Raw genomic sequence first — 11,921 nt, 5'->3', positions numbered from 1 at the left:
TGAGGTTTCTGGGCGTGCAGATCTCTGATGATCTCTCCTGGACTGCAAATACCACGGCGGTGGTAAAAAAGGCCCAGCAGCGTCTCCATTTTTTGAGAGTGCTCAGGAGGAACAACCTGGAGGAGAGGCTGCTGGTGACATTCTATAGAGCCACCATAAAGAGCATCCTAACGTACGGCATAACAACATGGTATGCAGGGTGCTCAGCTGCAGACAGGAAAGGACTGCAGAGGGTCATCAACACAGCCCAGAAGATCACTGGCTGCTCTCTGCCCAGTCTGGAGGCCATTGCAAACTCCCGATACCTCAGCAGAGCTGGCAATATCATTAAGGACTACTCTCACCCCAGTAATCAACTGTTTGAACTATTACCATCAGGCCGACGGTACAGGTCACATAAAACCAGGACAAACAGATTCAGGGATAGCTTCTTTCCCAGAGCTATCACCGTAGTAAATAAGCACAAAACAATTAAACCTGCTTAACTATACTTGCCATTGTCACTATATTATGCTGCTATTCATACTATCATTATATTATGCTGTTATTCATACTATCATTATATTATGATGCTATCCTGTATATATTGTACTTATTATTGTCTGAGTACTATGGTTGTTTTATTGTACTTTTTATATTTTACATTTATATTTATTTTGCATTTTGCACCAAGGGAGTGGCACTCCAATTTCGTTGTACTTTGTACAATGACAATAAAGGCTATTCTATTCTATTCTATTCTATTGATACATACTTTAGGTTTCTGAATATTAAACTTGTTGCTGCTTTTCATAGTGTGTAACTTGAAGGCCCTGAGTACTTTCTCCCACACTGAAAACACTGGAATGATAAAACTATTTGAACATTATCTAATAAGACTGTTTCAGGACAGACAAATAGTTATGCTAAACCTTTCTAGCAGTCCTTCACAAACAGGGAACAGTCTGTCTATTCTCTCCGTCTGTCAGCTGATGCTGGCTCTTCCTCCTCCTCTTCCTCACACACTGCTGAGTTTGTCCTGGTGGATCATCAGGGGTGCAAAGCCTCACAGATGATGTGCAGCAGTGGGTCCCTCAGTCTGTCCTCACTCTGGACACTTGCAGTTGTCACACATGGAAATCAAATGTGTGATAAGCTGCAGGATTCAAACACAAGTGTAACTTATAAATACATGTTCATACTTTTATTACACAATCAGAGAAAAAGAAAAAGAGAGAGAGTGCAGGACAGACAGACAGGTGACAGTCTCAGGTGTACACACTGCTACAAACAGGAGGATTTAGTGTTTGTGTTATTACGAGTGCTAAACAAGAAGAGTTCCCAGATGGTACAGTGGACACATGTGTGACTCCTGTGATTAAAGAATCTTTTTTTCAGCTTAACGAGTGAACCGTCAGCTCATTCAAACACACGTTAAAGTCCGTGTGGCTCGACACCACCGAACAGAGGCAGCAATTTAACATAGCTAACATTAACAGTGCAGTGAATCCTGCTTGTGCCGTGATATTCAGGACTGCAAACCGAGCAGCATCACTGACTTTCAGCTTGTTGTGTTTGTGGATATATGACTGACTTTAATTATCCATAAAATCATCACATTCTTTGTAAGATTAAGGCCGACTATTGAACGGCGTATATTTTGAAGTAAAGGCTTTAAAACCAAGTTAGTACAAACACTAATATCATATAGATTTCCCGACATGTGGCCAACAGTAATGTTTTAATGTTCTTCATTATAAAAACATTCACGCATAAATAAGTGACATAATATTCAGTACTTACTTCTGAAAGTTTACTCTTCGGCGACTCCGCTTGCGCCGTTTTTTTCCCACACCACCGCCACGCTACGAAATCTGGGATATATTGGGCCATGAAAGCTACACCGACGCATCCTTAAAATTCAGGGAAATTAAGGATGCATTTGAGGGCCGCATTTCGAGCAGCCTTTGAATTGGGACAGCCTTCGTCATGTCACTGTGACGTAATAGGCCTTAAAATGCGGCCTTTAAGGCTGCAGACCCTGAATTGGGATACAGTCCAAATCCGGTCATTGGTACTTCCTGGCTTGTGTAGTTACTAGGTAACAAAAGCTCAACACTGCCCCTAGCGTCCCGGAGCACTTCCGTTGTGTTTTGGAATTTGCATGTGTTTTGGGGTTTGCATGTGTTTTGGAGTTTGCATGAATTTGGAGTTTGCAACTGTTTCGGATTTTGCATGTGTTCTGGAGTTTGTACGTGCTTTGTCTCTAGGGGCTACCGTAGGATTGAACCCATGACCTTGGCGTTATTAGCACCAGGCTCTGACCAGCTGAGCTAACTGGCCTACAACATGTGTGTGAACCGATCCTTTTGTTGACTAATATACCAAAAAAAGGGTGGAAGAACTGTTAAGAACACAAGAGAAATGTGTGTTTACAAGAAATTACTTCAAGCTGTACCAATGAAAGTCAACTCTTGGAAGCTCCTACTGATCAGAAGCCACCTATGCAGTTCAGCTGATGAACAATTTGGCTGGAGAAACTAACAAAGTCATACTTTAGTAGACTAAAATATGAAAACAGTCGAAAGCACTGTGTTTCCTAATGAAAATGAAAATGCTTCAAGTATAGCGGTATGGCTGTTTTTTGAACAAACTCCAACACATGCCTTCAACGAGGAGTGAAACAGAGCACACTGGATCTTTTCCAGGTGGAGTTCCACCAACAGCATGCTTCCGAGTCGTGATGTTTTCACCCGTGTCGCTTGAGGTCATGGCATGTTATTGACTTTCTATGGTTGCTTCTAAGCCAATATGACTCGAGCCTGGCACTGATAAGGCCAAGTTCATGGCTTCAGTGCCCAACCTGGCCATTTGAGCCTCGTTTGAGAACTCGTAGAGTCTCTGTTGAAGGACATGAAATTGACAACAGCGTAGCAATTTTGGATGACATAAAGGAAGAACCTGGGAACGCATGCCTGCTCCTCAAGGACTTACAACCAATCACGAAGGGACTCAAACCCTCAATCTTCTGATCCGAAGTCAGACGCCTTGTCCGTTAGGCCACGTGGTTTGGCAGAAGTGCTCACTTTTCATGAATGTTCGTTTGAGTCTGTTTGAGCCAACTGCTGGTGTTGGGTTGGTCACGTGGCTGTTGGATATTGCTTGATTGTTACTTGAAATAATTGATTGTTGCTTGAAATAAGTGCATGCCACAGCATTTCTCCCATGTATCACGCTCTTAAAAACGTAGTCCTACCTGCACAGTGGATCCACCCACTAAGCCAGAGTATCATCTGCCAATGGAGGTCATAAAGCTTACGTGGCCCGATCTGTCACCTGGAAGTTTTTGATGCAGTATGCTGTGTCAGACTTTGGAAATGAGTGATTTATCCAGAAAGTAGCTGGAAAAGTGATTTGGAGATTGTAGCTAAGCATGTAATGTATTCATTAGCGTGTCATGTGTCAGTGAATTTTGTGCTTTGCTGTCATTTGTAGTTGCGTACATCACTCACTTGGAAGTTGGCAGAGGTTTTTTTCTTGGATCTTACCAAATAAAATCCACAGTCGATCATGAGACAGCACCTTGGATGCCTGGTGGAATGGCCAGTATGGGGATTGAACCCATGACCTTGGCGTTATTAGCACCACGCTCTGACCAGCTGAGCTAACCGGCCTACAACATTTGTGTGAACCGATCCTTTTGTTGACTAATATACAAAAAAGAGGTTGGAAGAACTGTTAAGAACATAAGAGAAATGTGTGTTTACAAGAAATTACTTCAACATACAGGGAAAAAAAAGTCTTCTGTTGACTTACAAAAAACGCTTTAAGAAGAAATTTGCCACAAAACAATACATGGTGTGCGTCTTCTAATGTTAGGGTCGATAGGTGTGATATAAAGCAGCAGTTTTTGATGCAGTATGCTGTGTCAGACTTTGGAAATGAGTGATTTATCCAGAAAGCAGCTTGAAAAGTGATTTGGAGATTGTAGCTAAGCATGTAATGTATTCATTAGCGTGTCATGTGTCAGTGAATTTTTTGCTTTGCTGTCATTTGTAGTTGTGTACATCACTCACTTGGAAGTTGGCAGAGGTTTTTTTCTTGGATCCCACCAAATAAAATCCCCGGTCTATCATGAGACAGCACCTTGGATGGCTGGTGGAATGGCCAGTATGGGGATTGAACCCATGACTTTGGCGTTATTAGCACCACGCTCTGACCAGCTGAGCTAACCGGCCTACAACTTGTGCCTAAGCCGACCCCTTTTTTTGTCTAATATAGCAAAAAAGAGTGTGGAAGAACTGTTAAGAACACAAGAGAAATGTGTGTTTACAAGAAATTACTTCAACATACAGGGAAAAAAAAGTCTTCTGTTGACTTACAAAAAACGCTTTAAGAAGAAATTTGCCACAAAACAATACATGGTGTGCGTCTTCTAATGTTAGGGTCGATAGGTGTGATATAAAGCAGCAGTTTTTGATGCAGTATGCTGTGTCAGACTTTGGAAATGAGTGATTTATCCAGAAAGTAGCAGGAAAAGTGATTTGGAGATTGTAGCTAAGCATGTAATGTATTCATTAGCGTGTCATGTGTCAGTGAATTTTGTGCTTTGCTGTCATTTGTAGTTGCGTACATCACTCACTTGGAAGTTGGCAGAGGTTTTTTTCTTGGATCCTACCAAATAAAATCCACAGTCGATCATGAGACAGCACCTTGGATGCCTGGTGGAATGGCCAGTATGGGGATTGAACCCATGACCTTGGCGTTATTAGCACCACGCTCTGACCAGCTGAGCTAACCGGCCTACAACATTTGTGTGAACCGATCCTTTTGTTGACTAATATACAAAAAAGAGGTTGGAAGAACTGTTAAGAACATAAGAGAAATGTGTGTTTACAAGAAATTACTTCAACATACAGGGAAAAAAAAGTCTTCTGTTGACTTACAAAAAACGCTTTAAGAAGAAATTTGCCACAAAACAATACATGGTGTGCGTCTTCTAATGTTAGGGTCGATAGGTGTGATATAAAGCAGCAGTTTTTGATGCAGTATGCTGTGTCAGACTTTGGAAATGAGTGATTTATCCAGAAAGTAGCTGGAAAAGTGATTTGGAGATTGTAGCTAAGCATGTAATGTATTCATTAGCGTGTCATGTGTCAGTGAATTTTTTGCTTTGCTGTCATTTGTAGTTGTGTACATCACTCACTTGGAAGTTGGCAGAGGTTTTTTTCTTGGATCCCACCAAATAAAATTCCCGGTCTATCATGAGACAGCACCTTGGATGGCTGGTGGAATGGCCAGTATGGGGATTGAAGCCATGACCTTGCCCTTATTAGCACCACGCTCTGACCAGCTGAGCTAACCGGCCTACAACTTGCTCTTAAACTGACCCCTTTTTTTTGTCTAATATACCAAAAAAGAGTGTGGAAGAACTGTTAAGAACACAGAAGAAATGTGTGTTTACAAGAAATTACTTCAAGTTGTACCAATGAAAGCCAACTCTTGGAAGCTCCTACTGATCAGAATCCACCTATGCAGTTCAGCTGATGAAAAATGTGGCTGGAGAAACTAACAAAGTCATACTTTAGTAGACTAAAATAGGAAAACAGTTGAAAGCACTGTGTTTCCTAATGAAAATGCTTCAAGTACAGCGGCATGGCTGTTTTTTGAACAAACTCCAACACATTCCTTCAACGGGCAGTGAAACAGAGCACACTGGATCTTTTCCAGGTGGAGTTCCACCAACAGCATGCTTCCAAGTCGTGATTTGTTTCACCCGTGTCGCTTGAGGTCATGGAATGTTATTGACTTTCTATGGTTGCTTCTAAGCCAAGATGACTCCAGCCTGGCACTGGTAAGGCCAAGTTCATGGCTTCAGTCCCCAACCTGGCCATTCGAGCCTCGTTTGAGAACTTGTAGTCTCTGTTGAAGGACATGAAATTGACAACAGCATAGCAATTTTGGATGACATAAAGGAAAAGAAAATCTGAGGCAAAAAAAAAGAAAAAGAAACAACAGAAGTGTGCAGTTTAAGCACACCATCAACACGGAAAATAAATTATCAATAATCCGTTTTAATAGCAGAAGTCTTTATGCCAACTTCAACAATATAAAGGAATATCTAAATGAGTTGACAAATCCATTTGGACTTATTGCCATTTCTGAAACATGGATCAATGCGGAGAAAGGACTGGACTTTGGACTGGAGGGATATGAAGTGAATTTTGTTAAGAGAAGGAACAAGAGTGGAGGGGGAGTAGCTGTGTATGTGGATAAAAACCTAAATTACAAGGTGGTAGAAAGCATGACAACTGTAATTGATAATTTATTAGAATGTATAACAATTGAAATTTATAAGGAAAAATTGAAAAATGTAATAATTAGCTGTATATATAGAACACCTGGCTCTAGTATTCAAGTATTTAATGACTTCATAGAGGAAATGTTCTCTAAAACAAATCAAAAAGTTATGTTTATCTGTGGTGATTTTAATATTGACCTGTTGAATCCGAAAAAGCATAAAATGACCGACGAATTCCTAAACACTATGTACAGTTTGAGTTTACATCCTAAAATAACCGGGCCTAGCAGAATTACACCACATTGTGCCACCTTACTTGACAATATTTTCACTAACAATATGGAAAACAACATTATGAGCGGAATATTAAATAATGACATCAGTGATCACCTACCAGTTTTTGCAGTTTATGACACTAATTATAAGAAAAATCAGCATGAAGAACAACTGAGATACAGACGTGTAAGGACAGAAGAAACTATGAATGCACTTAAGAATGATCTATTGAATCAGGACTGGGACAATGTGTACAAAGAAACTGATATTGATATTGCATATGGCATATTTTTAAGAATATTCATGGAATTGTACGATAAAAACTGTCCAACAATAAAATACAACAGAAAGCACAAATATTCAGATAGACCATGGATCACTAAGGGTTTCCAAAATGCATGTAAAAAGAAAAATACACTCTATAGGGAATTCCTAAAACAATGAACAAAAGATGCTGAAAATAAATATAAAAAATACAAAAATAAGTTGACCAATATTATACGTGTATGTAGAAAGGAGTATTATAGTAAAATATTGAACAACAATAAACATAATATGAAGGGAATATGGGATGTGTTAAACGGTATCATTAAAAATAATTCTGGACAGCAAAGTTATCCTCAATACTTTATCGACAATGGCAATATTATGGAAAACACTGCTGATAAGGTCAACAGCTTTAATCATTATTTTGTAAATATTGGACCAAAACTGGCAGAACAAATTCCTGAGTCACTGCCATCAGTAGACTGTAGTGAAAACCTGATTGATAGGAACCCTAACTCAATGTTCCTCACATCAGTGGAGGAAAAAGAAATAATTGACATTGTACACATGTGTAAATATAAAACATCAACTGATTGTAATGATATTGACATGAAAATCGTCAAGAAGGTCATTGAAGGAATTGTAGGACCTCTAACATGTATTTGCAACTTATCATTTCAGACGGGAAAAGTGCCAAACAAAATGAAAATAGCTAAAGTTGTGCCGCTGTATAAAAGTGGGGATAGACGCCACTTCACAAATTACAGGCCTGTTTCTTTACTACCACAATTCTCCAAAATCCTAGAAAACCTGTTTAATAAACGATTAGACAAATTCTTAAATAAATATAAATTACTCTCTGACAGTCAATATGGATTCAGATCAAAAAGATCAACATCTCTGGCATTAATCGAATCAATTGAGGAGATTACGAATGCTATAGATCAGAAACAGTATGCAGCTGGAGTATTTCTGGATCTCAAGAAAGCATTCGACACAATCAATCATGATATATTAATTAATAAACTGGAACGGTACGGGATCAGGGGGGTTGTACTGCAATGGGTGAAAAATTATTTAAGTGACAGGACACAATTTGTGAAGCTGGGTGTCCATTCCTCATCATGCTTGAACATTGCTTGTGGTGTTCCACAAGGCTCTGTACTGGGTCCAAAATTATTTATTATTTAAATAAATGATATTTGTAAGGCATCTGATATATTAAAATTAGTATTATTTGCAGATGACACAAATATTTTTTGTTCTGGGGGGAATCTAAAGGAGCTGCTGGATACAATTACTTCAGAAATGTGCAAAATTTAAAAATGGTTTAACAGGAACAAACTATCGCTAAATCTAAGTAAAACTAAAATAATCTTATTTGGGAATTCCCTTAGAAATGCACAAGTGCAGATTCATATAGATGGTGTGGAAATTGAAAGAGTACTTGAACATAAGTTTCTTGGTGTGATTATAGATGATAAATTAAACTGGAAGTCTCATATAAATCATATACATAACAAAATTTCAAGAAGTGTCTCAATCTTGAGTAAAGTAAAACACATTCTGGTCCACAAATCACTCCACATTCTCTATTGTTCCCTGATTGCACCGTATTTGAATTACTGTGCAGAGGTGTGGGGCAATACTTACAAATGTTCGCTATCACCAATCTTTATATTACAAAAAAGGGCCATAAGGATAATCCATAAAACTGGTTACAGAGATCATACAAATCCACTATTCTTAAAATCAAAAATTCTAAAATTCACAGATCTGGTTCATTTTCTCACTGCACAAATTATATATAAAGCAATAAATAACCTGCTTCCTGACAATATTCTAAAAATGTTTTCTAAAAGGGAACGGGGATACAATTTGAGGGGGGAATTAAATTTAAAACATCCTCGTATCCGTACAACATTAAAAAGTTTTTGCATCTCTGTGTGTGGAGTGAAGCTGTGGAACAGACTAAGTAAAGATATAAAGCAATGTCCGAGCATGACACAGTTTAAAAAGCGGTTTAAGGAGATGGTTTTTACAGGGTACAGGGAAGAGGTAGAGATTTGATAGGGTGTTCTTGTCTAATATTTTCATGTGTGTACGGGTGCACGGGAATGTTGGTATGGGTATATATATATTTGTAGGTTGTGTATCCTTTGAGGTGTTAATGGGGTTATTGAAAATGTGTATATGTGCGTATGTGTATATACGTATGTATGGATAGATAGAAACATAAATGTATATATATATATATATAAAAAAAAGAATAGTAAAAAAAAATACACATGACATATAATGTAATTGCAAGGAGGTATTTCTGTAGTCTATTGATTACTAGATAGTGGAAAAGGGGTGGGATTAAATAAGCTTATGCTTCTTCCTGCTCCTTTTTGAACATGAAAGTTATATGTAGTTGTGGTTGCTCGTTTTCTTTTTGTTTTGCTTTGTTTATTTGTCTCTTTTAATTCTATGTTGTTGTACTTTTGTAACATGTTCAAAATAAAGATTCAATCAATGCGAGGTTGGCCTGCTGCAAACAAACTGGGAACGCATGCCTGCGCCTCAAGGACTTACAACCAACCACGAAGGAACTCGAACCCTCAATCTTGTGATCCGAAGTCAGACGCATTGTCGGTTAGGCCACGTGGTTTGGCAGAAGCTCCCACTTTTCATGAACGTTCGTTTGAGTCTGTTTGAGCCAACTGCTGGTGTTGGGTTGGTCACGTGGCTGGTGGATATTGCTTGATTGTTGCTTGAAATAATTGATTGTTGCTTGAAATAAGTGCATGCCACTGCATTTCTCCCATGTATTACACTCTTACAAATGTAGTCCTACCTGCCACATGCACAGTGGATCCACCCACTAAGCCAGAGTATCATCTGCCAATGGAGGTCATAAAGCTTACGTGGCCCGATCTGTCACCTGGAAGTTGGCAGAGGTTTTTTTCTTGGATCCCAACAAACAAAAACCACAATCTACCATGAGACAGCACCTTGGACAGTTGCTGGAATGGCCAGTATGGGGATTGAACCCATGACTTTGGCGTTAGCACCACGCTCTGACCAGCTGAGCTAACCGGCCTACAACATGTGCGTGAACCGATCCTTTTGTTGACTAATATACAAAAAAGAGGGTGGAAGAACTGTTAAGAACACAAGAGAAATGTGTGTTTACAAGAAATTACTTCAAGCTGTACCAATGAAAGCCAACTCTTGGAAGCTCCTACTGATCAGAAGCCACCTATGCAGTTCAGCTGATGAAAAATGTGGCTGGAGAAACTAACAAAGTCATACTTTAGTAGACTAAAATAGGAAAACAGTCAAAAGCACTGTGTTTCCTAATGAAAATGCTTCAAGTATAGCGGCATGGCTGTTTTTTGAACAAACTCCAACACATGCCTTCAACGGGGAGTGAAACAGAGTACACTGGATCTTTCCCAGGTGGAGTTCCACCAACAGCATGCTTCCAAGGCGTAATTTTTTTCACCCGTGTCGCTTGAGGTCATGGCATGTTATTGACTTTCTATGGTTGCTTCTAAGCCAAGATGACTCGAGCCTGGCACTGATAAGGACAAGTTCATGGCTTCAGTCCCCAACCTGGCCATTCGAGCCTCGTTTGAGAACTCGTAGTCTCTGTTGAAGGACATGAAATTGACAACAGCGTAGCAATTTTGGATGACATAAAGGAACAAGCTGGGAACGCATGCCTGCTCCTCAAGGACACAGCCAACCACGAAGGGACTTGAACGCTCAATCTTCTGATCCGAAGTCAGACGCCTTGTCCATTAGGCCACGTGGTTTTGCAGAAGTTCCCACTTTTCATGAACGTTTGTTGGAGTCTGTTTGAGCCAACTGCTGGTGTTGGATTGGTCACGTGGCTGGTGGATATATCTTGATTGTTGCTTGAAATAAGTGCATGCCACAGCATTTCTCCCATGTATCACGCTCTTAAAAACGTAGTCCTACCTGCCACATGCACAGTGGATCCACCCACTAAGCCAGAGTATCATCTGCCAATGGAGTTCATAAAGCTTATGTGGCCCGATCTCTCACTGATAAGGCCAAGTTCATGGCTTCCCTAACCTTGCCTCTTGAGCCTCGTTTGAGAACGCGTAGACTCTTTTGAAGGACACAGCCAGGGTCTGCAGCCTTAAAGGCTGCATTTCAAGACCGATTACAGCGACGCGATGAAGGCTGTCGCAATTCAAAGGCTGCTCGAAATGCGGCCGTCAAATGCGTCCTTCATTTCCCTGAATTTTAAGGATGGGTCGCTGTAGCCTTTATGGCCCAACATATCGCAGACTTCATAGCGCGGCGGTGGTGTAGATAATTTTTCTGAAAAAAATGGAGCGAAGAGTAAACTTTCAAAAGTAAGTAATGAATATTATGTCACTTATTTATGCGCAAATGTTTAATAATGAAGAACATTAAAACATTACTGTTGGCCACATGTCGGGAAATCTATGTGACATTAGTGTTTGTACTAACTTGGTTTTAAAGCCTTTACTTCAAAATATACGCCGTTCAATAGTCGGCCTTAATCTTACAAAGAATGTGATGATTTTATGGATAATTAAAGTCAGTCATATATCCACAAACACAACAAGCTGAAAGTCAGTGATGCTGCTCGGTTTGCAGTCCTGAATATCACGGCACAAGCAGGATTCACTGCACTGTTAATGTTAGCTATGTTAAATTGCTGCCTCTGTTCGGTGGTGTCGAGCCAAACGGACTTTAACGTGTGTTTGAATGAGCTGACGGTTCACTCGTTACGCTGAAAGAAAGATGCTTTAATCACAGGAGTCACACATGTGTCCACTGTACCAGCTGGGAACTCTTCTTGTTTAGCACTCGTAATAACACAAACACTAAATCCTCCTGTTTGTAGCAGTGTAAACACCTGAGACTGTCACCTGTGTGTCTGTCCTGCACTCTCTCTCTGTTTCTTTCTCTCTGATTGTGTAATAAAAGTATGAACATATATTTATAAATTACACTTGTGTTTGAATCCTGCAGCTTATCACACATTTGATTTCCATGTGTGACAACTGCAAGTGTCCAGAGTGAGGACAGACTGAGGGACCCACTGCTGCAC

General features: G+C 39.8%; 4 non-coding genes across 4 annotated transcripts; all 4 read right to left on the bottom strand.

Annotated features, from left to right (window-relative positions):
- Window positions 1–3,579: 3,579 nt before the first annotated feature.
- trnai-aau (transfer RNA isoleucine (anticodon AAU)) lies at window positions 3,580–3,653 on the bottom strand. Its single transcript has one exon. It is a non-coding gene; the product is annotated as a tRNA-Ile (tRNA).
- A 490-nt stretch (window positions 3,654–4,143) lies between these two features.
- trnai-aau (transfer RNA isoleucine (anticodon AAU)) lies at window positions 4,144–4,217 on the bottom strand. The gene has a single exon. It is a non-coding gene; the product is annotated as a tRNA-Ile (tRNA).
- Window positions 4,218–4,709: 492 nt separating this feature from the next.
- On the bottom strand, window positions 4,710–4,783 carry trnai-aau (transfer RNA isoleucine (anticodon AAU)). The gene has a single exon. It is a non-coding gene; the product is annotated as a tRNA-Ile (tRNA).
- Window positions 4,784–5,273: 490 nt separating this feature from the next.
- On the bottom strand, window positions 5,274–5,347 carry trnai-aau (transfer RNA isoleucine (anticodon AAU)). Its single transcript has one exon. It is a non-coding gene; the product is annotated as a tRNA-Ile (tRNA).
- Between the last annotated feature and the right edge of the window lie 6,574 nt (window positions 5,348–11,921).

Source organism: Neolamprologus multifasciatus, chromosome 4, assembly GCF_963576455.1.
Source record: "Neolamprologus multifasciatus chromosome 4, fNeoMul1.2, whole genome shotgun sequence".
Taxonomy (NCBI): Eukaryota; Metazoa; Chordata; class Actinopteri; order Cichliformes; family Cichlidae; genus Neolamprologus; species Neolamprologus multifasciatus.
This window is presented reverse-complemented; position numbering and strand designations above follow the sequence as displayed.